Source organism: Nyctibius grandis, chromosome 4, assembly GCF_013368605.1.
Source record: "Nyctibius grandis isolate bNycGra1 chromosome 4, bNycGra1.pri, whole genome shotgun sequence".
Lineage (NCBI taxonomy): Eukaryota > Metazoa > Chordata > Aves > Nyctibiiformes > Nyctibiidae > Nyctibius > Nyctibius grandis.
The window spans coordinates 20,489,237-20,512,399 of NC_090661.1; the positions used below are offsets into that span (position 1 = coordinate 20,489,237).

General features: G+C 49.6%; 1 protein-coding gene across 2 annotated transcripts in view; it reads right to left on the minus strand.

Annotated features, from left to right (window-relative positions):
• The window catches only part of LOC137662817 (USP6 N-terminal-like protein), a 91,100-nt gene that overhangs the window by 66,828 nt on the left and 1,109 nt on the right, over nucleotides 1-23,163 (minus strand). The window contains exon 2 of one of the 2 annotated variants that reach the window (XM_068399531.1): nucleotides 6,213-6,294. The exons of the other annotated variant lie outside the window; for it this stretch is intronic. The gene's annotated coding sequence lies outside the window, so the exon portion shown is untranslated. The remainder of the gene's footprint in view (nucleotides 1-6,212; nucleotides 6,295-23,163) is intronic. 2 annotated transcript variants of the gene reach the window in all.

Here is a 23,163-nt window from a genome sequence, read left to right on the forward strand (position 1 = left end):
AAAGCACTAACAAGATAGGAGTTCCCCTGAAACAATTAGCAATATAAGGAAAAAAAAAAAAAAGAAAAAAACAAAAAACAACCACCCCCAAACTTTCCCTAAGGAAAAACTTCAAACTTTTGAAACCTCTATATCTACAGGTCATCAGGGGTATGGCAAGCACAGGGCCAACCGCTGCAGCGACACTGGGACCTAGGACATGTGCAAGATGTTCTGCATCACACATGGACAGGGGATTTGCAAATACGATCACAAAGAGCAAGTCCCCAGGGAACCAGAGAATACTAAGTAGCTAAAACAATCCTAATTTGTCAGCTGATACAGATGGTTTTTCAACAGGAAGATAATAACAGGTCTTAGGAAAACATAAACCCGATGACAGAAGAGGGTCGTTTCGGCACTTAATTTCTCCCAGTCTTCTCAGGAAGCTCAGCAGGAAACAGCAGAGACTTCCCCCACTGCATAAATTCTTTTATTCTTCAAATTAGATTAATTCACCCTGGGAAGATTACTGCTCTAGACAGTTGATGGCTGCTCTTACCTTGATTCTCATGGCGCTTCTACCCCAGTGACTGAAACAGCACTTAAAAGTTTCACTCCCAATTTTTTCACAAAGATACAGCTCCGTTATTCTTCAGGTAAAGTATACCCATTCGGACTGAATGCAGAATACATCTAAAATCCCAGTGCTACTTCCTCTCTTTCTTCTGGTTTCCAAATATTCAAAAGAAAATTGAAACTCAACAATTTCTCCTTGTTTTCTTAATGGAACCCTGACAAAGCTGCTGTGCAATTGACTGCTATGTGAGGAAAAAAACAGGATAAAGCAAACTGCAGGAGTTAACCTGCAGCAGCAAACAAATCATTTATGTGCCCACACACAGAGCCCAGCCTCATTTGTCAGAGGAGTAAGTATCAAAGGCTTTGAACACAGTCATCCACTCCCTGGTGTCATCCTCAGATGTCTGGCATTTGCAGCATTAACAGCTAACAGTAACAAAGACGCCACTGTAAAAGGAGTGATGGAAGTGTCAGAGGAGGTGCAAGAACAAGAAGAAAAGATCTCTGCACCTCTGACAGGTAGTTGCTCACATGAGAAACCAGTTCAAGACCCAGAATGGCTAGGAGCAGTTGGTGAAAGCAATGAGGTGCATGAAGACAGTTTGTCCCTGGAGCAGCAGCTGGGTAGGAGAGGAGACACAGCTGTAGTACTGCCCCAGGACATCCCACGCACCACCGTATTCGTTTCAGGGTATCTGACAAGGGTGCTCAAACATGGGGATGATAGTGCCTGTATCATCACAAAGCTCAACCCTCGATGAGCTTCCAGTGGCCGCAAGCGCAGGCGCAACAGGACAGTGCAATGCCATGCATGGACGCGCTCTTCCCATGGATGCTGCGGTTAAGGTGAGTTTGCTAACTCACTGCTCAGGGTCAGGCCAAAAGGTTGGCTACATCAACCACCAGACCCTGAACAGCAGTTCCCATCCATCCACTGTGGGTTAACCTCTGTGACAGCCGTCACAAGGAAAAACAAGGGCAACCCAGACTGAATTATCCACTGCAGCGAACGCAACGCTGTTCTCAACTTGCATTACCCATCCTTATGCTCTCACAACAGTGTCTCAAGCTACATTTTCAAGCCAACATTTAGCTTTTTTGCTAGCTAATATGACATTTCCTCTCCCTTCCCCCAGCCCGAGTATTTGGTGAAATCGCTTCTTCTGCAAATTGTGCTGCAAATGCTGAACTTTTGCCAGTTAGACAGGGAAAGCCTTGACTAAAAATAAACCACTTTTCAGAAAATAGGTCCCTTCCCAGTACTATGAAGTAGTGGATAATGCATGCAAGCAGACCTGCCAGGAGAACACAGCCTCCAGATTTGCATGAGAATCTCATCAAGCTCAATGGACAGCCAGCTACAACTACTGCGACTTGTCCCATCCTAAAAAAAACAGGGAGTAAAAAGGAGAGAGGTAGGGTTGAGGGAGAGGTAGGGTTGAGGGTGCTGGGGCAAATCAAGTTTCCATCTGTTTTGGCAGGAAGAGAAGTGCCACCACCACCACTTGCCTGCATCCCCTGTGAGCCGAGCTGCACACAACCCATACGGGAGCAAGAGGATGACACACCGCTCCCTACACGGCCACTATGGGAGGCAAAACCCTGTTACAGGAAATTCGCTGCAATTCAGGCATGTAAGAGAACTTGGGCTTTTGCCACCTGAGTCACCAGGAGTCTGGGGCACTAACTCAGTGCTGGCTCCCTCCAACTCAGACACACCTGTGACAGCTTGCTAGCAAACGGAGGCACTCCTACCTTTGCTGTTCCCTTCTCATTATGGTTCTTCCTTTAAAAAGAGGCCTTTTGCCCTAGAAAACTTGTTTAAGAAAAGGCAAGTACAACAAGAAGGCTAGCACGGGAAGCATAGGCAGTGCTCTACTAACCAGCTCTACTTTAAGCTCCTAAGTGGAGAGCACGTCTGCTTGCACGGTGCGGTAAACCCTGGGAAATACAGGGGAATTAAGTGGAAACAGCTCCGCCCCGACTCCTACTCTTCCAGCCTGTTCGCCACACCTCCCAGACAGTCCTGGATGAACCAGGTTTTCAAGAAAGATCGCTTTCCATAATGAATCCATTTCACTTTTTTAGGGATCAGGAAAGCTTCATGCAGTGAGTTACGGTTACGTCCTCCTACAATCAAATGGGCCGTTCAGGCAGGCCAAATGCAAGGCAATGCCATTTTGGGATGAGATCCATCAGGGATGGACGTTTGCAGAAGGAGCTTCTTTTGCTCTGTAAGCTCTTGTGGCAAGCTGAAGGCTCAAGCTTGGCGTGCCAGGCCGATCCCTCCTTGTCCATCGATGCTCCCGCAGCAGCATCCATCTACCTGCTTCTCAGACCTCCCCTGAGCAACCGCAAATGGCAAAATATTCCACTCCAGTTCCTGTGGTTGCACACACACCTCTGGTCAGCTGAGAACATAATTCCAGTTAATAAAAACAGTAGCCTGCAATCCAACCCTATATTTTCTCCTCCTCAAAGTAATGCAGGAATTGAAACTGAGGTGCAAACACACCTGCTGGTAGCACAGTGAGGGGCATCACTGAAGGCACGTTTGGCATCTCAGTGACTACAGCTGACTCAAGCAACCCACTTACAGTGCCAAACGGTTGCAGAGAGCGCAGCTGAGATTTTTCAGTTGAGCACTGATGCCTTAAAGCAATAAATACATCCAATAACTCAGGCAAAAGGATGCACCGGGCCGTGCAGCGGAGGCACTACTCCACTGCTTCTGATAGCAATCAGTGGCAGAGCAGAGCAGTAATTATCCAGGGAGGAATAAGCTGCTACAGGCTGTTCACAGAATCAATCAGGTTGGAAGAGACCTCAGGGATCATCGAGTCCAACCATTACCCTGACACCACCACGTCAACTAGAACATGGCACTAAGTGCCATGTCCAGTCTTTTCTTAAACACCTCCAGAGATGGTGACTCCACCACCTCCCTGGGCAGCCCATTCCAATGTCTAATGACCCCTTCTGAGAAGAAATTCTTCCTAATGTCCAACCTGAACCTTCCCTGGCGAAGCTTGAGGCTGTGTCCTCTTGTCCTATTGCTAGTTGCCTGGGAGAAGAGGCTGACTCCCACTTCACTACAACCTCCCTTCAGGTAGTTGTAGACAGCAATAAGGTCACCTCTGAGCCTCCTCTTCTCCAGACTAAACAACCCCAGCTCCATCAGCCGTTCCTTGTAGGTCATACCCTCCAGACCCTTCACCAGCTTGGTCACCCTCCTCTGGACTCGCTCCAACACCTCAACATCTTTCTTGAAGTGCGGGGCCCAGAACTGGACACAGTACTCAAGATGCGGCCTCACCAGTGCCGAGTAGAGAGGGACGATCACTTCCCTAGACCGGCTGGCTACACTATTCCTAATAGAGGCCAGGATGCCATTGGCCTTCTTGGCCACCTGGGCACACTGCTGGCTCATGTTTAGCTGGCTGGCGATCAGCACCCCCAGGTCTCTTTCCGCCGGGCCGCTTTCTAACCACTCTTCCCCCAGCCTGTAGCGCTGCATGGGGTTGTTGTGGCCGAAGTGTAAGACCCGGCACTTGTTCTTGTTGAACCTCATGCCAATGGTCTCGGCCCATCTATCTAACCTGTCCAGATCCCTCTGTAGGGCCTTCCTACCCTCCAGCAGATCGACACTCCCACCCAGCTTGGTGTCATCTGCAAATTTGCTGAGGGTGCACTCAATCCCTACGTCTAGATCATCTATAAAGATACTGAACAGCACCGGCCCCAGAACTGAGCCCTAGGGAACACCGCTAGTGACCGGCCGCCAGTTGGACTTTGCCCCATTCACCACCGCTCTCTGGGCTCGGCCATCCAGCCAGTTTTTAACCCATTTAAGAGTCCACCCATCCAAGCCCCGGACAGCCAGTTTGTCTAGGAGGATGCTATGGGAGACAGTGTCGAATGTCTTATTGAAGTCTAGACACACTACATCCACAGCCCTGCCCTCATCTACTAAGTGGGTCACTTTGTCATAGAAGGAGATCAGGTTGGTCAAGCAGGACCTGCCTTTCATGAATCCATGCTGGCTGGCCTCGATGCCCCGATTGTCCTGCATGTGCCGTGTAATGGCACTCAGGATGATCTGTTCCATCACTTTGCCTGGCACCGAGGTCAGCCTGACAGGCCTATAGTTCCCTGGATCATCCTTCTGACCCTTCTTGTAGATGGGCATTACATTTGCTAATTTCCAGTCAGCTGGAACTTCTCCAGTTAACCAGGACTGCCAGTAGATAATACAGAGAGTGGTTTGGCAAGTTCATTTGCCAGTTCCTTCATTACTCTGGGGTGAATCCCATCCGGGCCCATAGCCTTGTGGGTGTCCAATTGGCACAGCAGGTCACTAACCATCTCCTCCCGGATCACGGGGGCTTCACACAGCCCCTCGTCCCTAACTTCAGGCTCTGGGGGCCGAGTCTCCTGAGGACAACCGGTCGTGACATTAAAGACCGAGGCAAAGAAGGCATTGAGCACCTCTGCCTTTTCCTCATCCCCTGACACACACTACCCTCCTCATTCAGCAAGTGGTGGAGGCTCTCCTTGACCTTCCTTTTGCTGTTGATGTATTTGTAGAAACTTTTTTTTGTTATCTTTGACTGTAGCAGCCAAATCAAGCTCCAACTGAGTTTTGGCCCTTCTAATCTTCTCCCTACATGACCTAGCAACATCCCTATAGACCTCCCAAGTTACCCGACCCTTCTTCCAGAGCAAATAGGCTCTCTTTTTTTCCTTAAGTTCTAGCCTAAGTTCTCTGTTTAACCAGGCTGGTCTTTTTCCCCGACGGCTTGTCTTCCTACACACCGGGACAGCCTGCTCCTGAATATTTAGAAATTCCTTTTTAAAGCATGTCCAGCCTTCCTGGACTCCTTTGCCCTTCAGGACCGACTCCCAAGGGACTCTGTCCACCAACCTCTTAAACAAGCTAAAGTCTGCCCGCCAGAAATCTAAGGCAGAAGTTCTGCTCTTGCCCCTCCTTACTTCCCCCACTATCGAAAACTCTAACATTTCATGGTCACTATTCCCAAGACGGCCACCGACCCTCACACTAGTCCTTCTCTGTTCACAAACAACAGGTCAAGCAGGGCCCCTCCTCTAGTGGGCTCATTTACCACTTGCTGTACGTTAAGAAATGTACACAGCTGTTCTTGCTGTACATTAAGAAAACGACAGTAGATTTGTTCATGCTTGGATACCAACACGGAAACAGCTCCCTCCCACCCCCACTCAGGATGGCGGGCAGACGCATGCTACGGGGGAGCTACCAAGGGCCAGCAAAGCAGGAGGGCGCAGCAGCAGCACGCGCAGCTGAGAGCTCGGCCGGGACTCCCCAGCTGGTGCAACGGGAAGGAAAAGGCTGTGCCCGTGTTAGCAAGGAGCGTGGCCTCCCAGGAGCTGCTCTGCAGTGACGCTGTGTTTTCCAATGCCTTCCTCAGAGGGCTGTCAGCAAGACTAAGTGCAAACCTTACCTTCTGCTTGGGTGTTTTCACAACACATCTGGATGGAAAAACACTATTCACTGCGGACCAGCCTCTCCCACAGTATCTGTCAATCCACACCCGTAAGGCAAACCTTGCACACATTTCACTCTTGGACACGTACAGACCCTCTCCCCCTCACAAGGAGCACGGCAAAAGTACCTGTTCAGAGCATCAGCTTCTCTTAAGGCACTGACAAGGAGCCAGAACACAATCCCCATCAGCATACGGGAACTGGCAAATCCTGTAAGCGTTAGAGAGAAGAGTAATTAGTGATATTTAAGACCTGGTTGGTGAAAGGGAAGGATGCCAAGGCAACCTCACGAGAGATGGGAGGGTGTTAGATCCCTGCCACGAACACGCTCCTGCCTAGCCCTGGCACCACAGCAGAGGGACCGGGCACGAGGCTGTCAGGGGACTTTCTCCAAAATCACAGAAGGAAACCAAGGTAAAAGGCAAGACGATGAGTCCCAAACCAAGGCTGTTCGTCCAGCAAAGCATTCTCAACAGTCAATGCACTGAAGTTAATGTCTACATAGAGGGACAGAAAAGAGGCTGATAAATGAGATGGAAGCAATCACCCATGTGCGCAACTCCCCTACTCCTCTCCCTGAGATGCTGCTGAAGATCTCCTGCTCCACAGCACTTCTGCAATTTCTTCTAGTTTCCAGAGCAGACCAATCCCATCTGATGTCAGAACCAGGCTGCTTCCATTTTTTCATCAATATTATCATTACTGATTCATCATTACGGGTTCATACTATAAACAGGTTTATATTTCCCACTGATTGCTTTATAGTCACACAAAAGACATCTAGCAGCACTGAGAAAAAGCTGTGACAGAAGTCACCTCTGTGGGCTGCAGAAACACCTTGCTGCAGGCATGCAAAGTGCTCACTGCATGCCGAAGAAGAGGTATCACAAAAAAGACTTTTTTCATTCTAAGCAGCCATAAGGAGACCTTTTTCTGATGATACAACTGAAGTAAAGGTCATCGCATCTAATATGGTTTTACTTTTTCTGTTCTGTTCATGCAACAGTTTGGGGACAGCAACGAGCACGGTGGATGAACAACCATCCTCAGGCATGTTGTAACAGAGAGAGGATTTGGAAGCAGGGGGAGGTAAGGAAACAGGGTGAGACAACTTCTCCGGTCAAAGCACCAAACCGGCAAGGGGAAGGTACAGGATCAGCCTGACAACACCTCACGTATTTCCTGACAACTGGACATCATTATGAACTGCGAGAAAACTTACTCATGCAGCACATTCGTTTACCTTGGACTGAGAAAAAGAGACTTGCTTGTTTTCCCTAGCCTCTGCGGGTGACTCACAGACATCAGCCATTGCCAGCCGGTATGTAAAGAACTGAGAAAAAACTGTAATCCATTCAGCCCCCCATTTTCCCCTTTCTCCTTTCCCATTATAGAAGGGCTGAAGGCATTTCTAAGGACAAAAACAATGTTGAAGACCACAAGACCACAGCACAGACCTTGGACTCCAGCCTCAAGCACAAATTTTCCATTGCCATTTATAGTCGCTCTCCCTGTTGCTTTACGTTACCACTCTAGCCAAAACACAAGAGTTATTTACTCATGTTATGTACCTCCAAGAGGGTCTTCAATTTTTCTTGTGAAGTCAGTAACTGAACACCGTTCTGCAGTGGAACATAAAGTCTCTACAAAGAGAAATAACATGACAAATCCAACCTGGCCAATAATCTTCAGTGGCAGCTTCTTTATAATTAAGTATGGAGAGACAACTTTCCTCCCCCAGTAAGGAAACTTATATCTCAGTTTCACATGGCTTACATCTAAAGGGGCTGCATTAGCTTTGTAGGACTTCATCTGCCTTGGCATTGACCCACTCCTGCACCAGGGCGCAGTACGTGGGGGAGAGCAGGACGGCTGCCGTGCAGACAACCTTTTCTCCCTTCCTCCTCCGGCTCCTTTTTCCTCTAACCACCTTCTCAATGCAATTGTTACTATTAGACAACATTGAAGAAGCATCACTGGCAAAGTTCAAACTCCTTGCCTCCTGGTACTGCTGAGCAAGGCAAACAGAGATGCTTGTAGCTTCTTAAGTGCTGCTGGCTGCTGGATTTAATTAAACCCATATGAAGGTGGCCTGGCCTGCCTTCCCAAACCAACTGCAGCTCTCAGACAAAGCATTTTGCACTGCAGCAGCCAGATATGCTGGAAACACAGCTGAGTGTCAGCCCCCCCTGTTCCCAAACTCCCTTCTCACAGTGCCCAGGGGCATCACTCACCCCAGGGCTGCTGCTCCTCCCCGGAGACACGACCATGCTCCGGGCAACGCAGAGCACGGATGACACACTCATGCCAGCAAAGCTCCTCTGCTGCCTTCCTGCAGCTCCAACTTGTCCACCAAAATATGCATTTCTCGGTGTCACCACCACAGTGCCCTCTTTCTGTCCTTGACCTCGACGTTGCAACATGTTGCTTGTTGGCAGACTGAACTAGTGCTGCAGAGACACTACAACGTTTTATTTCATCTAATCAGCAAATAAAGATTCACCAGGGTTTTAAAAAGAAGTTATGAAGCATAGAGGGAGAGGACTGAGCGATACCGGGTGACCTACAAAGGGAGAAAGGAGCATCACCAGATCAGGAGTGAAGGGTTCAAGCAAAACAATGGGGCAGAGAAATAGGAGGGCTCTGCATAGCAGGAGTGACCAGAGAAGTCCCCCATGCCATAACCAGTAAAAGAGAAGGGTGGCACTGGCCAAGAGAGCAAGCACGTGACCTTGAGGGACCTGGCGGACCCCTAGCCTGACCGTGCAGCTTTGCTAATGCCCCCGTCACAAGCAGATATACCCACCACAAAAGAAACCCTACTTTGAAGCCTGAACAGGGGGATGGGTGTTTCCTGGTGTTTCCTGCCAGCATTGAGAAAGAATAAAGTTTTCTTTAAGAGGCTTATGCTAATTTTCTCCCCCTCTCCTGTGACGATCTTGCAACACCAGCAATTTCAAGCTCAAGCAAAGAGCTCTGGCCCCCCATAGCCAACAGCAAGGCTGAGTGTCTGCGCTGCTTTTAACAGGAAGATGCACAACCCCCTTCGGCACAGGCATGTATGATGAACTCCTCAGATAGAGCTACCACGTCGGGAGAGGTACTAAAACCACGCTGCCTCCCCAGCCAACAGGCCTTGAGAAGTCATCGTCAAGGCAATAATGTACTTGCAACAAGCACCTAATACAATGGCTTTTCAGCCTGAGATGGGTCAGATAAATGTTTGTAACAAGTCGAGCAGGAGGATAAACCTACCCCTAGCCTTATGGCTAGAGGAGAACAGGACAGCAGGATTTGTCCTGCTCCCTCACAGAGAGGCACTAACATATCAGGCCCTGGTCTGCAGTGTATTTATGCAGAGAAATCATAGAATCACAGAGTGGCTTGGGTTGGAAGGGACCTTTTAAAGATCATCTAGTCCAACCCCCTGCCGTATACAGGGACATCTTGCTCTAGATCAGGTTGCTCAAAGCCCCATCCAACCTGACCTTGAACACTTCCAATGATGGGGCATACACAACTTCTCTGGGCAACTTGTTCCAGTGCATCACGAGCCTCATCGTAGAAAACTTCTCCCTCATATTCAATCTAATATTCTCCTTGATATGTTCGGCAGAAGATTTTATTTAAAAGCTGCACTGAAAGTCCTCCCGGAGGGATACCTCCCCTGGGTTAACTGGGAAGCTGAACGTTTTCAGCATGTACATGAAGGACCAGTCAGCAATGCACCTCAAAGGACTCTATCAACATGGTAATCTCCCAGAAATGCTAACACACTTTGCACTCCTTACCTCTCCTTTACAAAGAGGTAAACTGGGGTAGAAGCAGGACATGCTTTACCAGGGGCTACACGGCTGCCCTTCAGCAAGCCGTGCCCCCTCCCACACGCTTATCAGCTTAACTGATCCAAAACTATCCTTTGCTGCCAAAACAGACAGTCCTTGCCTTTTCCCTCCTCCTTCTGCACATCCCAGTCATCTCTACACTTGTGGTAGCAACCATCATTTGCTTGATCCAACTGGAAGCCATCCCAGAAACAAGAAAATAAAGGGGAAGGATTTCTGGCAGGAGAACAGCCTGAGATCAGCTAAAGCTGATGGGAAGCACGACCTCAGAAAGACGGCACAGTGGTACATCTGGAAACCTAGATGAGGCTTTCAAGCTACGATGCTTCAACCCATCACAGCTTTGTCTTTGCACAGGAGTAAGTCACTTAAAAATCACTTTAACAGCACCATTCACTGCTGACTGTGCCCAGCCACTCGCTTTTCTAAAGACCCATCCAAAACAGCCTGGTGAAGTCCTGCCTGAGGTCTCCAAATTAGGCTGATGCACCAAAACAGCAACACACCACAGCTATGCATGCCTTGCAGCATACTAGGGAATAGTGGTAAAACAAAATTTCTCCAAGAGGTTTGGGGACTTTTTTTTTTTGCTGTGTTTTGCCATAGATGAAGGGTGTTCTCAAATGGTTTTCAGGAGACGAGGAGCAAGGACAAGCATATGTGAAGGATCTAGCAAAAGCTCTTAAGCAAAGCAGACAGCAGGATGCTGAAAATAAATACGCAAAGCCCTTTGCAGCACCAAAGTTCAAACACATGTGGACATTTCTGAGGCTGTCATGGCAGCCCATAGAAGGGACTTTCCATCTCCTTGCAGACAAACCCTGGAAACAAGGATGGAAAAACGGAAGCACAGGCTCAAACTCTAAGCCAGCCCTTCATCCTGAGATGTCACCTCCTTGAACACCACCAGAAGTGTGGAGGGAGAGCGCAGCACAGCCCTGCATGGTCCCCACAGGCTGGCTTGTCCCCAGCATGGGGTGGCCTCAGCCCCCTCCGCCTCCATCCCGCTTCTCCTCTGGTGCAGAGGTGGATGGAGGGGTCCCGATGGACCCAGGTGCAGCTCATGGTACCGGAGGGGCTGCCAGCACAACCCTTCACAGCCCGGCCAACCACCTCACCTCCAAAACCAGCAAGAGCATGATCCCCACTTAAAAAAGTACACGCCGTGAAGCTGTGCTGAGTGGAGGGAGCTGATGCACCAGAATGCCCAGAGGTACCATCCAAACATCCTGGCAGCAGTCCAACAGAGCTCCCCCACCCCTAGCTCCTCACAGGAGGAAGAGCTAATGCTCTCTTATTTTTCTAAGTTTACGCAGCATTAGTCACACGAGCTCCTGAGGAAGCTGCCCCAGGGCCCCCAGGCAAGCCTTGCCTGTGGTCGCTGCTGTGCTCACACCAAAACCACCAACTCTGCCAGCTCTCAACACAGATGAGCACAGTTGAAACCCTCACATGCAAGCCTGCTTTAAACACCCCTCACAGAAATACCCAGAGCTGCTCCTCCACTTAATGTAGGGTTTTTTTCCCCATCAGAAAAAGCACAAAGCTACTCAAATTGAGTTTCCATGTCATTAAAACCAATTAACCAGCTACGGATCTCCAGCTGCCCCGTTCTCCGTTTTCCTGATAACTGTTACCACACAGAGCACTTGCACACCCCAGAAATATCCCAAAGCATCCTTAAGAAAATCATGGACTTTATCATAAAGCTCAAGCTTTAACCTCTGCAGAAATTCACCTTATCTTAGTTTTAAAGAAAAAGAAATAAACAAACCACAATGGATTAATTCGGGCCAATTTTTACAGAGCAGAGTTTCTGAAGTCAGCTGCAACCACAGAGCTGATGCTAGGCAGGACACAAGAGCCATCACACATGCGACATTTATGCCGAGGACCTTTCCGTTACCTGCATGTCACCTCCTGGCAGCGGGGACTTGGGGCAGAGCATGGCTCCTCGGCTTGCAGGAAAAAGCAGCTCATCGCACTCACCCAGAGACGCAAGCGACCACTGACAACAGACGAAAGCAACACCCACGCCTGGCTCAGAAGAGGAGCTGCCGAAGTGATCAAACCAGCCCTTCAGCTGCACCTCCCAGAGGTCTCCTGACCCGTGCCGCAGCTCTGCTCTCCCCGCTGGCTTTGCAGCACCAGAAGGAATCACACTGCTATACAGCTTTACAAGCAGACGTCTGCAGAGGGAGCAGCCCCTGGTGCACAGCCTCTTTTGCTCATTTCTTAATATAATTTCTTGAAATAAAACAAGAGCAGCTGAATTCATGCTCTATCAGCTCAAGCAGGATACCAGCTAACCCAATCTTTTCATTTCAAAGCCTGCCACTTCCAGCAGTCTGAGAATACGGACTAGCACAGAATCACACAGAATCACAGAATCAATCAGGTTGGAAGAGACCTCAGGGATCATCGAGTCCAACCATTGCCCTGACACCACCATGTCAACTAGAACATGGCACTAAGTGCCATGTCCAGTCTTTTCTTAAACACCTCCAGAGATGGTGACTCCACCACCTCCCTGGGCAGCCCCTTCCAATGTCTAATGACCCTTTCTGAGAAGAAATTCTTCCTAATGTCCAACCTGAACCTCCCCTGGTGAAGCTTGAGGCTATGTCCTCTTGTCCTATCGCTAGTTGCCTGGGAGAAGAGGCCGAATCCCACTTCACTACAACCTCCCTTCAGGTAGTTGTAGACTGTAATAAGGTCACCTCGGAGCCTCCTCTTCTCCAGGCTAAACAACCCCAGCTCCCTCAGCCGTTCCTCATAGGTCATACCCTTCACTAGCAGCACTGTTGAAGCCACAAACGAAAGACCAGGGACGTGTTCCCCAGCTGAGGGCTGGAGGGGCAATCACCCCTCCTGCCCAGCCTCCCTGGGGATGGACCTCTCTGCCCATCCAGCTGCCCCTGTGCCAGATCCAGCACCCCACAGGAGATAGCTGCTTACGCCCCCAAGGACCGAACTGCCTTGCCATCCCGCAGGAAGAGGTCAGCGGAGATCCAGCCAGCATCCAAGCCCAAGGCAGGAAGAGATCCCTGTAAAATCCCAACAGATGACTTGGAAAACCATTTCCTTAGACACACAGGGGGCTGACAACAGTCCACCACTGCCAAAGAGGGGCAGAGACCTCCCTCATCTCCCTCCTGTTCCCTCCAGCCTGCACTGGAGGGAAAAGTTCCAGTTGCCACCGCGCCTCTGCCCGCCACCAGACCGAGCGCTGGCGCATGAGAAGGCAGGACAACGATGATTTCCATCCGGACCCTCCGATGTTAAAAGTACGGTGAGGGCAACACTGCTGCAAAGCAAGTTCCCTGCGCTCTCACTGGTCTGCAAAAGGCCAGAATAAACGAGGGGATTTACAGACCAAGCCCGAAAGCAACACACACACGCGCTTGCTGAGCCGAGTCCGCCCCTTGTCTCGACACACGCACCATGCAATTTTTTCCACAGAAACCGGATTACAGAATCCCACTTTAAGAGGTAACTAATCACATTTTAAACATGTCAGCTGGAAACAAGTTCAACACCTTCAATGGTTAAGCTCTTCTGAAGCTTAGTGGTTTTCTCAGCTATATGTTATATGCCCCCCTCTTCCCACTCCCAATTCAACTTAAAATTCCACCTGCTGTATCTCATGGCATCTTTCTCTCGCAGTATGGGAGACCCTGAGCAGCCTCCAGACATATCTCTTCACCACACAGAGGTACCAAAGCACCGCCATCAGGTCACCCCTCAAACGCCCCAAAGTTGAGCAGACGCAGCATCAGAAGGGATCCAGCCTCAAAAACTCAGAGAGGACCCAGAGGAGCTGACTCCCTGATACTACAACATGAATTAATGCCAAGTTCACTTTCTTGCGTCTTTTCAACGGACGCCTCATTAGAGCCCAGCACTGAGGCAATATCGCTCATCAAATGTCGTGCTGTTCAAGGTATCTCTAGCACTGCTCAGCATCCTCAGTTCATGACCTGCAGAGCCTGCCGTGGGATTTACACCACAAGCTCAAGACAGTCAGAAGGATAATGTTATCAGGCTCTACTTGCTCAGCCTCTAGACATCTACAGCAAACAGGCATGGAGTCTCCAGGAGGCCAAGCAATAGTTCTACCAGCCCTTTCTCCTAGGGAGCGGTGTGACGGGCATCAGTCCACAGCAGCTCAGGCTGTTCTTCCACAGCTATGCTGGTCCAATTGCCTGATCAGCTATGCAGCAAACCAGATGGGGATGCAGATGTGGCTCAAAAATACTTCAGTAAAGAACAAATTCAGTGCTGGGCCACTCAAACTCTTGTATTAAGGCAGCAAGAAGGTGGCTCTATTGTGCACCTTGCCCAGAAGAGCCATCAAGCAAATCAGTGCTCTGCAGATCAGATACAGGTTTCCCTGTGAAACTCATGCAGCAAGTCAGGGAGCAAAGAAAATAGAGATGCTTTGAAGCAATTTCAGCAACTTTATCTGGTTAGCACTGTAATCAGCAGGAATAGCACACTCAACAATTCTGACCCACTTTATTATTACCACACAGAGGAAATGAACATATTGCATCCTCCCTCGTAAGTCCCCCCCATTCAGACAACGATGCTCTCACGACCAGTTTTGACTCACGGAACTAGAGTGCACTGTCAGCAAGTTCACTGATGACACCAAACTGGGAGGAGTGGCTGACACAACGGAAGGCTGCGCAGCCATTCAGAGAGATGTGGACAGGCTGGAGAGTTGGGCGGGGAGAAATTTAATGAAATATAACAAGGGCAAGTGTAGAGTCCTGCATCTGGGCAAGAACAACCCCAGGTATGAGTACAAGTTGGGGACAGACCGGTTGGAGAGCAGCATAGGGGAAAAGGACCTGGGGGTCCTAGTGGACAGCAGGATGACCATGAGCCAGCAATGTGCCCTTGTGGCCAAGAAGGCCAATGGCATCCCGGCGTGTATTAGAAGGGGTGTGGTTAGCAGGTCAAGAGAGGTTCTCCTCCCCCTCTACTCTGCCCTGGTGAGGCCGCATCTAGAATATTGTGTCCAGTTCTGGGCCCCTCAGTTCAAGAAGGACAGGGAACTGCTAGAGAGAGTCCAGCACAGAGCCACGAAGATGATTAAGGGAGTGGAACATCTCCCTTATGAGGAGAGGCTGAGGGAGCTGGGTCTCTTTAGCTTGGAGAAGAGGAGACTGAGGGGTGACCTCATTAATGTTTATAAATATGTAAAGGGCAAGTGTCATGAGGATGGAGCCAGGCTCTTCTCAGTGACATCCCTTGACAGGACAAGGGGCAACGGGTGCAAGCTGGAACACAGGAGGTTCCACATAAATATGAGGAAAAACTTCTTTACGGTGAGGGTGGCCGAACACTGGAACAGGCTGCCCAGAGAGGTTGTGGAGTCTCCTTCTCTGGAGACATTCAAAACCCGCCTGGACGCGTTCCTGTGTGATATGGTCTAGGCAATCCTGCTCCGGCAGGGGGATTGGACTAGATGATCTTTCGAGGTCCCTTCCAATCCCTAACATTCTGTGATTCTGTGATTCTGTGAACTGAGGGGAGAGGGAAGAGAGAAACAGTAAGAACAAGACACCATGGATAGAATGTTTTTCGAGAAACTGAAATTCTATACCTGCTGGTCATTTTCTTACCTGCTCCCTGCTTGCCTACTCTGTATTGAAATGTTTGAAAACCAAGCTACTAAACTAAAACTTGAGTAGTCAGCTACAATGCAAATGCGGGAAACTTAAACCAAAAAAAAAAAAAGCAATTGCACTAGCTCAGACTGATACCTGCTTCCCCCCGACATCCTGCCACTGCAGCGGTGAGCAGCAGACTTGGCTCTCGCATGCTTGGCCTGGACGGGTCTCCACAGCACACCCTCCACGCGCCTGGCAGGCGGCAGCTTTAGCAGCCAGGGAAAGGCACGCGAAGCGTGACCCTCACTGATTAGGGAAGAGAGTTGAAGGGAAGGCAAGAGATTTAAAAACTCGAGCCAAGCGTCAAGTCTCAATGAGATCCCGCTGATTTCTGGCGAGCAAGCTGGCCCAAAGCGTGCTTGTAAAGAAGCCAGGTGCATCCGCACAGCTACTGCAAAGGAAAACAAGAGATGCACGAGCAGGTCGCGGGCTTTGGACGGCTGTCCCAGCTGCTGCCAGGTCACCGGCAAAGCGTGCACCCCACTTCACTGAACATGCAAATCTCCCCCAGACCTCTCACAGCAGAGCAGGCATCGGCAAGCTGCCGAATACACCAACAAACAAGCATTTCTGAGCAAGCTGGCTTTAATTCCGCTATCAGAGTGCCAGCAGGGCCTGAAGTCCTAAGGAGGTCAGATTTGTACTGACGGACGCTTGGACAAAGCTGGCATGATTGGGGCATGCAGGGGGCTGAGCATCCCCAGCATCCCAGCATGTGAGTGAGCAGCTAGAATGTATTGAGTTCTGTCCAGAGGCGGATCAGGAGCGAGTTGAGAGTTTGTGGGTGCGAATTAAGGGGCAGGCTGGCAGGGGTGATACTGTTGTGGGTGTCTATTACAGGCCACCGGATCAGGATGAGGAGGGTGATGAGGCCTTCTACAGGCAGCTGAGAGCAGTCTCGCAATTACAGGGCCTGGTTGTTGTGGGGGATTTCAACTACCCTGATATTTGCTGGGAGGCCTACTCAGCCAGCCATCCTCAGTCCAGGAGGTTCCTCCAGTGCATTGATGATAACTTTCTGATGCAAATGGTGGATGAGCCAACTAGGAGAGGAGCGCTGCTGGATCTTATCCTCACTAACAAGGAGGGTCTGGTTGAAGAGGTGAAGGTTGAGGGCAGCCTTGGTTGTAGCGACCATGAGATGGTAGAGTTCAGGATCTCATGTGGCAGGAACAGAATAGCTAGCAGAATCACAACCCTGAACTTCAGGAGGGCCAACTTTGGCCTTTTCAAGCAATTGCTAGGGGAAATCCCATGGGACAGGATACTAGAAGGTAAGGGGGCCCAAGATAGTTGGTTAGCGTTCAAGGACTGCTTCTTCCCAGCTCAAGATCAGAGCATCCCAGCAGGTAGGAAGTCAAGGAAGGGGACCAAGAGACCTGCATGGTTGAACAGGGAACTGCTGGGCAAACTCAAGTGGAAGAAGAAGGTGTACAGATCGTGGAAGGAGGGGCTGGCCACTTGGGAGGAATATAAGTCTGTTGTCAGAGGATGTAGGGAGGCAACTAGGAAAGCTAAGGCCTCCTTGGAATTAAACCTGGCAAGAGAGGTCAAGGACAACAGAAAGGGCTTCTTCAAATACATTGCAGCTAAAACCCACACTAGAGGCAATGTAGGCCCACTGATGAATGAGGTGGGGGTCCTGGAGACAGAGGATAAAAAGAAGGCGGAGTTACTGAATGCCTTCTTTGCCTCTGTCTATACTGTTGGAGGCTGTCCTGAGGAGCCCTGGACCCCTGCGGCCTCAGAAGAAGTCAGGATAGAGGAGGAATCTGTCTTGGTAGATGAGGGCTGGGTCAGGGACCAATTAAGCAACCTGGACATCCATAAATCCATGGGCCCTGATGGGATGCACCCGCGAGTGCTGAGGGAGCTGGCGGAAGTCATTGCTAGGCCACTCTCCATCATCTTTGCTAAGTCGTGGGCAACGGGAGAGGTGCCTGAGGACTGGAGGAAAGCGAATGTCACTCCAGTCTTCAAAAAGGGCAAGAAGGAGGACCCGGGGAACTATAGACCGGTCAGCCTCACCTCCATCCCCGGAAAGGTGATGGAGCAACTTGTTCTTGGTGCTGTCTCTAGGCACATCAAGGATAGGGGGATCATTAGGGGCACTCAGCATGGCTTCACCAAGGGGAAGTCATGCTCAACCAACTTGATAGCCTTTTATGAGGATGTTACCCGGTGGATAGATGATGGTAAAGCTGTGGATGTGGTCTATCTCGATTTCAGTAAAGCGTTTGACACGGTCTCCCACAGCATCCTCGCAGCTAAACTGAAGAAGTGTGGTCTGGATGATCGGGTAGTGAGGTGGATTGTAAACTGGCTGAAGGAAAGAAGCCAGAGAGTAGTGGTCAGCGGGACAGAGTCCAGTTGGAGGTCTGTGTCTAGCGGAGTTCCGCAAGGGTCGGTTCTGGGACCAGTTCTATTCAATATATTCATTAATGACTTGGATGAGGGATTAGAGTGTGCTGTCAGCAAGTTCGCTGATGACACAAAACTGGGAGGAGTGGCTGAGATGCCGGAAGGCTGCGCAGCCATTCAGAGAGACCTGGACAGGCTGGAGAGTTGGGCGGGGAGAAATTTAATGAAATATAACAAGGGCAAGTGTAGAGTCCTGCATCTGGGCAAGAACAACCCCATGTACCAGTACAAGTTGGGGACAGAGCTGTTGGAGACCAGCGTAGGAGAAAGGGACCTGGGGGTCCTAGTGGACAACAGGATGACCATGAGCCAGCAGTGTGCCCTTGTGGCCAAGAAGGCCAATGGCATCCTGGGGTGTATTAGAAGGGGTGTGGTCAGCAGGTCAAGAGAGGTTCTCCTCCCCCTCTACTCTGCCCTGGTGAGGCCGCATCTGGAGTATTGTGTCCAGTTCTGGGCCCCTCAGTTCAAGAAGGACAGGGAACTGCTAGAGAGAGTCCAGCACAGAGCCACGAAGATGATTAAGGGAGTGGAACATCTCCCTTATGAGGAGAGGCTGAGGGAGCTGGGTCTCTTTAGCTTAGAGAAGAGGAGACTGAGGGGTGACCTCATTAATGTTTATAAATATGTAAAGGGCAAGTGTCAAGAGGATGGAGCCAGGCTCTTCTCAGTGACATCCCTTGACAGGACAAGGGGCAATGGGTGCAAGCTGGAGCACAGGAGGTTCCACTTAAATTTGAGGAAAAACTTCTTTACTGTAAGGGTGACTGAACACTGGAACAGGCTGCCCAGAGAGGTTGTGGAGTCTCCTTCTCTGGAGACATTCAAAACCCGCCTGGACGCGTTCCTGTGTGATATGGTCTAGGCAATCCTGCTCCGGCAGGGGGATTGGACTAGATGATCTTTCGAGGTCCCTTCCAATCCCTAACATTCTGTGATTCTGTGATTCTGTGATTCTGTGATCTGCCTCCTCTTCCTGGACCTTTCCCCCCCACACCCTGGACTGACGACAAGTAGTTTCCCACAAGGAAAATCCTGCGCTGAGCTCCAAAAGGTGGGGGCAAGCACCTTGTTTCCTTGATTATTGAAGGACCACAGCACTGAAGTTCATTGGCGCTGTGAGCTCCCACCCTGCCAGACACAACTGCTCGGCAGCCGCCTGCAGCAGGGAAAGCTCCTCTGCATAAAGCTGAACGGTGCTGGCTCCCGTGTTTGACTTCCAGGATCTGAGCCACAAGAAGAGCTAAAAATACCCCAATTAACCATTCCTTTTCAACACAAGACTCGCTGATGGTGCCACGAGGGTATTATACAACTGCAAACAGGAAGATGTGGTCTGCAAAAAACAGAAATTGAACTGGGCAAACAGCTGGCCGGGATAGTAATCTCTGAATTCAAGCGTGGACCACACTGCCCAAAAACGTGGAGGAGCTTGTGCTGCTTGCAGTTGTGGTGGCTAGCTCTGATGTGCTTGCAAGCTTTCTGGTGTGATATACACAGTGATATATCATTTTTGCTCTGCATTGATTATACACAGAGAGCTCGTTCTGGCTATATCCCATGCAAGCTGTCTCCTGAATGAGCTGGCTGCTTCGCTCTGTGTCATCCTGCGTGTCAGGAGCTAAGCAGGAAACTTTCATTCCTGGTAAAACCCATTGCAAAGAGACAGCTAGGTTCTGGAGCTAGGGGTTTCTTCACATGCAGATTTAGCAGCAATTTTTTTTATCACTGCCCAGTCTTTATGCTGACATCCAGACTTTAAACATCGTCTGTGGGTAATACAGCGGTACATTACTCACAGCGGCACACCCGGGAGAACCAGCAAATCCTCTCCATTTGAGCCCAAGCGTCAGCTTTACCCTGGAATGACATTCATCTCTCCAGCACTAGGCTCCCATCAATGGAATTACCAGGCAGGCTGCTTCAGACTTAACACTTGAGAGAGGCGGGCTGGGACGGCACCGCTCCAGCCTCAACTCGCAAAGCCTGCACTGTTTCTCCAGCCTCCAACAAGCTTCTGCCCTAAGGAGACTGACCCCGTGATGAGAGCCGAGGAAACAAAAGAAACAAACTCGAACTACTGTCCAGGGCAATCAGTATCTTTCTAGGAACACCCAGGCCTCTTGCCAGCTCTCTTCCAACCCCAATTTAGCTCTCCTGCAGCACAGAGGGGGACGGCACGTGCAGAGGCAACCCAGCGGGATGCCAAGCCAGGAAGCATGGCTGGTGCTCAAGCAGACGCTTGGGGAGGTGAATCTGCACTGGTCCCTCTGCAAATACCTGATGCTGAGGGTGTCAAAGCAAACCCACAGCTAAGGAAAGCACTCATCCACCTCGAAAATCACAGAGCAAGCACTTGACTCCGAGTAGTTGTTTCAGAAATACCCACTGCTACGTAAAATGGGGAGGCGTATCATAGCAAACCAGCCACGACTGCTAACCTCAGCATGGGAGATTATCTTGCATGTGCTAGAAAACTGCCTTCCATCACACAGCAGCCATCACATCACACTGCCATGCTGAGTGATTTGCAGCATGGCATGAACCAGTCCGTTAAACCACCTCTGCACTACCCACTAAAAGGGACAACTGGGAGTGCCACAGGCTACCAAAAGCTAAAGGGGATGCAGCAAGCAACCCTACTGCAAAGCTCCACCGACATCGCTGCGACTTCAGCATCTCTGGGGGCTGCTCTTTGCACAGAGCAGCTACAGGTTTGTTGGGGTGGGTTTTTTCCAGTCATCTGCAAAGGGACTTCTCTGTCCTTGGCAGGGAGGGTGTGCAAGGAGACAACAGAGATTCACCAGCACTTGAACGATGTTTGCCCCAGGTATGGAGACCCAAGTGCACAGCACTGTCAAAGCAAGTAAAAGATACCAAGGGGAAAGCTTATTTGCAGAGCATAGATGTGCCCTTGCAACAGCTTGAGCTGTGGGAGCTGAGCTACTCTCTCCTGTAATTAAAATGCAGGACAGGAAAGCACAGGAATTACTCCAGCATGACTGTGAAGGACTAACAGGCTTTGAGTTTCAAAGTCAATCTTAACATACGCTCTTTGGCACAATTTTAATTCTAAAAAAAAAAAAAAAAAAAAGGAAAAAAAAAGAGTTTTTGCTGTGAGAAAAGATCCTGCACAACCCTGTTATTAAACCACACAAGGAGCAAATAAGGGAGACCGTGGTTGGGGCTGACAAAGCAAGGCTGAAGGCAGTCCTCTCTTCACCCCTGCCCCTGCATTTGCTCTGCCAGTTGCTTGCAGCAACATAACCATTCAGAGGGGTAGACTGCCCCGTGACAGGAAAAACACATGTAACACCCAGGCAGCGAAACCTCACATCTGAGAGCATCTACGCAAAAAGCAGCCTGAAACGTTTCTTCCAGCTCCACAGAGTCAACTTGATGTTTTGCAAAACTGAGCTGGTGAAATGCTATCGCTCGCATCGAAGGTGAGATACTCTTAAGCATCTCCCTATTTTCTGTGTATCAGAAAAAAAAAAAAAAAAAAAGCCTGTGGGTAAGATTATGGGGTCCTGCAGCTCATGGTGATGTAAAAGAGACAGAAGGACATCAGAAAATGACACATGTGCGACGCTCTTCAGCCTATCACCCAGGGGAATAGCTTAGCTAAGAAAACTACTTTCTTTCTAAAATACTGATAAAGGTAAGGAGCTGTCAGAATTTGAGTCAAGTTCCAAGATAAGAAATCATACTGCTGGATGGGTGTAGCCGCCTGCTTGTTTGGTCACTGTTGGGTTTTTTTTTAAAAGATAAACATGTCTTTCAGAACATGTTTGTTGGCCAATCTTCCCTCTGCTGGAAAAAAAAAACAAGAAGGAAGCTCACAACCGTGAAAACAATAAATGAAAGGACAGTTTCCGAAGAGCTGAGATCATGCTTCACAGGCCCTTTAAAGTAAGATGCAACATAATAGTACGTTAAAAAGGACAAAAGAGGATTAAATTTAAAATTCCAAGTAGTTTTGATAAAACATCATTCAGAGAAGCTATTACACAAACTCTGCAAGAGGCAGAGCTCATTCACAGACCGGAATTTGTAAGGAAAAGAAATAAATAATTTTTTAAATCTATTTTTCAATTGTAAAGCTGTTGATATACAGGAGTGTTTCATCAGAAATTCAGAGTCTGGAGGAGGCTAGCTCAGCAAATGCATCCAGGAAAAAAAATAACTTGTACATCAGAGGAAGAACTAAGGCAAATTCCTCAGGAAGGGTGTAAAATGGAGCAGAGGGTGGTTTTGAAGCCAACAGAACAACGGCTTGAACACAGCCGAGGTAGAAGTACAAAAGTACTGCAGGAAAGCAAACAGTGTAAAGCACCCAGGAGCTCGATGGAGCAAAAGCCTCAGCAGGTCCCGTCGCTCTCTCCAACCTCCCCACTGCCCAGCAAACTGCAATAACGTGGGGACAGGCATCCCTGCCAGCTCAGCCCGGGACTTTGCTGCTCTCCAAACAGCAAGGTGTTAAGCAGCCACCACCAAGGTTATACAACAGAAGCGATTTTGTAATCATTTCGGTTTAGAAAGCATTTTGCATCGGCCTTCACTGCTGCTCGGTTTTGCCTTTTCTTATTCAAGAACATCAGAAGGGAAGAAAAGTGACTGAGCACAAGGCAAGCCCTTTACTAGAATGACAGGTTTTTAACTAAACCCTGGATATCGCTGCTGCTGAACGCAGCTTTAAAATAAAGCACCAAGCCCACGAATAGCCTCCTCTTTCTCAGCACAGCGCTGGCACAGAAAGGTCCCGACTTGGCACAGAAAGGTCCCGACGCTCTCACCCGCTTTGTTATGCACACCCTGATCAAGCGCATTCCCTCTTCCCACCAAAACCAGGGCGCCAAATCCCGGCCAGTCAATGCAGCTCCCCAGAAGGCTCCAGCACATGTCCTCATCTGCCATGTTGACGAGCGCCCAAAGATCCCTGCTCCAGACCCAGCATGTCCTTCCTCATCCAACGAGATGTTGACCTTAACTCGACTTCAGTTGGAGCACAAGAGCAAACGGAACCATTTCTTGAGGGAAAGACCTCACGATTCACCATGGTGCCCGATTTCACTCTTTTGGGTGTTATTTTTAAAGGAGATATTGCAAAGCAAGTCAGGGAGGAACCAACTGCA